This window comes from Opisthorchis viverrini (assembly GCF_000715545.1).
Source record: "Opisthorchis viverrini unplaced genomic scaffold opera_v5_706, whole genome shotgun sequence".
Classification (NCBI taxonomy): domain Eukaryota; kingdom Metazoa; phylum Platyhelminthes; class Trematoda; order Opisthorchiida; family Opisthorchiidae; genus Opisthorchis; species Opisthorchis viverrini.
The window spans coordinates 31,247-35,634 of record NW_008752378.1 but is presented as its reverse complement, the minus strand read 5'-3'; positions in this window follow the sequence as shown (position 1 = coordinate 35,634).

Genomic DNA, 4,388 nt, shown 5'->3' with positions numbered 1-4,388 from the left:
GAGACTAAGGTGTTGTCACGTGAGGAGATCGTTGGATGAGCCTCAATTACCCTGCCTTGAGTAAACCTCGCTAAATATCACGTTTCAGAAACCTGTTAGGCTTGCCCTCCGGATGTGCGCATCCGATCCCGCAAGACAGATGAAGCCTACTGAAAGTCTCGATCCTAGGAAGTCTCATGCAAACAGGTGTCCGAAACGGCAGTCGCATGTTTCTTTGGTACTCGGGAAGAATAAGGTCTGTAAACATGCAGTGGACAAACCAACCAACTGTGTATCTTGGGAATTTCACCCGACTTTTGTTTCCAGTCAGTAATCTTATTTGCATTGCGTTGAACTACACGGTCTAAAACGTTTTACAGCCATAATACATGTGACGATTCGGCGACTGTAGAATGGCCAATCGAATAATGAACCCAAGGAAAAGTTCTGTACCAAGTAATTCGTTCAAAATCATGGTCACGTGGTTCTAAAATGGGATGGACAGATTAGCAGATTCCGTAGGAATTATACTAGAGAATAACGACGTAATGATTGGTGAGCAAAGCCACAGACGAGTCGGTAGTTCTGGGAAACGGTTCACGTGCAGAGAACTGCGGTAGTTCACAGACGGCTGCAAACTAAACTGCAAGTAACACGCAAATCCGGATGTTAGATGCAGAGATATCAATAAATGGGACAGGTCGGTTGAATCCAATGCGTAATGTAAGTTACTCAGAGAACGTAATACCAGCTAGAACTTTCTGTCAAGCCACAAACTACATGAAAATGATTTACGCACGTTCACCTAGGACCAAGAAACCGATTGCAAACAAAGCATAATACACTGAACGTAGGACGCGACCAGTTTGTAGCAGTGTTCAGCGTCCCGGGTGCCTGAAACCAAGGGAAACCAATAAGCACGGATGAGTGGATAAAGAAAATTACCGAAAAAAGGCCGTTTCCATCAACTGATTTAACATTCCAGATATTTCTGCCCTACTTGACCACTCGTAAATTTACGGATCAGACAACGCTGGTAAACGAGGTTTGAACGTACATCGAGGCTGCACACGTCTAGAGCTGAATCCCAATTCCGTGGTGGAGTGGGTCTTTGATCATAGGGTTTACATCGACAATATACCTGAAACCATTTGCTTACTTCCGAGCAGTTTCGACGGCCAATTACAGTATTCTCTCAACGACTCTTCATGCAGTGGTTCCCGGATAAAACCGAGCATGGCTATTACCCTGTTAGGCAATTCGTCCATCCACGCTACGGCAGCCTATCACGGTCGATCAAATCTACTTGCCTTTTTCGAGATCGCGATAGAGGGAGCAACATGGCAACAACTAAGAACGTGAAAGTGATCCACCTATTAAAAGCAGATCAGAGACGACTATAATAGAAGGGAAATGACAAGGATTAACAGCATGTTGGTTGAATCGGCAACTTGTGCATCTGTCACGAACGTACTACCTGCTCCAGCAAATGGCGCGTAAGCTTCTTCGTCTGCTAGGGAACAAAGCTGCACTTCGAAGGTTAGGGCTGAAAAAACAAACTAGAATATTCAGCAAGGATGAATACCAGGAAACGATACTGGTGAAAGGAAGGAGGCCTTCGCTGCGGAGTAATTTATTCGGAAATGCCAACTGAGCGGTTACAGACCATTGAACAGGGAAGCAAAACTCTAATCTGCATCTTAGTTACAAAAACTGGACACAGATCTTCTCCCGAACGAGTCTTCCTAGAGATTCGTTGCCTCCACTCATTCGTCGGTCAAATCCAAGCAAATGTTACAAAGTGGCCCCACGAATTCCGCAACAGAATTCCCTTTTTCAATAGACGCAAAGCGAAATTCTACGAACAACACATACTACTCGCGTGCCTCCCGATCAGTAGTATCACCGTTACACACCTCCACCCCTTAAAGCTCGTTCGCATGCCATCGATTTTCATTTACCTCCGTCAGGTCGGCTTCGGCAGCGGGTCTACTCGGCCGCTCTTCAGGTGTATCATGCCACTTGCGAAGCTGCGTCCCATTCACTACTTTCGATCCCCGACCATCTTGAATGGTATAGACGTTCCCCCGGCGGTCGGTGACTACAAACGGCCCTTGCCATCGACTGCCCAGCTTCCGCGACCCCAGTCCACTCCTTCCAGGATTCTGGTGATCCTTCCACTTGACCTTCGTGCCTATGGGGAACGTTCGGACCTTTCTACTTGCCGTTTTCTGCCTAGCCCTTTCCTGAACGGCGGTCAAATTTTCTCGAGCTCTCTTTCTTTCTTCCTCTAGCTCCTCCGGAGACAAGCGTGTTGCCGGCCACAACCCAATTTCCTGATCAACCGGAAGGCGCGGATGTCGACCGTACATTAACATAAACGGGGACTTGCCTGTGGTTGACTGCGTGGAAGCACGATGAGCTAACAACACCATTGGCAAGTTCATTTCCCAGTCACCTCCTTTGGCCGCAAGCCACTCCTTGATCGTTCGGTTGTTACGTTCGGTCAGGCCATTTGTTTGCGGGTGGTATGGTGCCGTCCTTAGCCGTCTGATACCCAGCTTCTGCAAGCAATTACGAAACTCTTCGCTCTCGAAGCAAGGCCCCTGATCGGTTAGGATCATTTTTGGCACCCCATGGTTGGCCACAATGTGATGCATTACCACTCCGCTGATCGTCGTCGCCCGCTGATTCGGCACGGCTGCCGCCTCAATCCATCGCGACAGGTGTTCTGTCATCATCACGATGTATTGGTTCCCACTGGTTGTCACCGGAAAGGGGCCCATGACGTCAACTGACCACAACTCGCCGATTTCTGAGACAGGAATGGGTTCCATGGGATGGGTTGCCCCTGTCGTATCCGCTTTCATTAGTTGACAACGCTTACAGGACACCACATAATCCATCACCTCACTTCTCATCCCGGGCCAGTAGGCCCTCTGCCGAAGTAGGTCGTATGTCTTGGTGCACCCTGTATGTGCCATCTCATGGCATTCAACGATGAGATTCCGTCTCAAGACGCGAGGTATCACGGGCAGCACAACATCTGAATCAGTGGCGTTCCAGGAAATTATGCCAGCTTCATTCAGCCTCAGCCGATCAAAGTGACTCTGGAACGCTTCTAATTCCTTGTCTCCCTCTCCGTTCTCAATGTTCCTTCCATCCAACAAGGCGGCTGCAACCTTTTGTAACACCGGATCCTACCGTTGGAGTTGCACCAACTTTCCGGGATCCAGTTCGACCACGAGGCCATTGGCTCCAATCATGATCTTGAGGGCCCCATCTTCAGCTTCTGGCCTTGATAGCTAATCAGCCAAGTGGTTCTCCTTCCCCGGCACGTGCTTGATTGTGAATTCGTACTCTTGCAACCGGAGTGCCCAGCGTGCGAGCTTCATATGCTTCTCCGGTCCATTTGAATTTCCGATTTTGACCGAGCATGTTGTACAGTGGCACAGCAATGTTGTTGAAATCCTTAGCGAACCGGCTGTAGTATGCTCTTCGTCCAAGAAACTGCCGTGGAGACTACTTTGAATTGGGAACAGCAGTGAGCTAACTTCTCCCTCACCCACATTATGACCCAGCAGTTTCACCGAACTCCGAGCGAGCTGTCTTGGCTTCATTTATCAGCAGGCCAGCCTCCGGAATCCGCTCCAACACAGCCTTCAAGTGAACTAAGTGCTCTGGTTCCGAATTGCTGTACACAACGATATCGGCTCCGTACACGGTAACATTCTGGAGTCCCTTCGTTACACAAAGCATCAAGTGCCGTAATGTGAATGGTGTCCCGGACGAACCAAACGGCATTCGTCTAAATTGATATTGGGTGTCCCCAACCGTAAACGCCGTTTTCTCCCGATCCTCCTCCTTGATAGGTATTTCCGAATATCCGAAACGCAAGTCAAACACAGTAAAGAATCGGGAGTACCGGAGGAAATCGAAATTCTCTGCAACCGAAAGCACAGCCACAACCCGATTTACGGTCAGTTCATTCAAGCGCCTTAAATCCATGCAAAATCTGTATTTGTCGTTCGTTTTCCTCACAAGCACAACTAGGGAATTGTACGCACTGTTGTGTTCTTCGATTATACCGTTCTTGAACATTTCCTGTATCCGTCTATGGACCTCCTCAAGTAGATGGAGCGGCAACGGACGGGGACTATAAGGTCGGGAGCGTTCTAATGACAGAGGATTTTCGTGTTCAATCCATGGGTAGAAGCCGAACGGATCTTAATTGCCCGTAAACAGTTCGGAATATGCCTCAACCACGGCCCGTATTGACGATACATTACAAGACGAAAGTTTTCGGACACAAAGCTCCCTCACGACAGTGCCTGGATAACCTTCAAGTTTGTTTGCGCCATACTTTGTCACCAGCCTTCCCTGCTTTAGGTCAATCACGGCATCTGTGC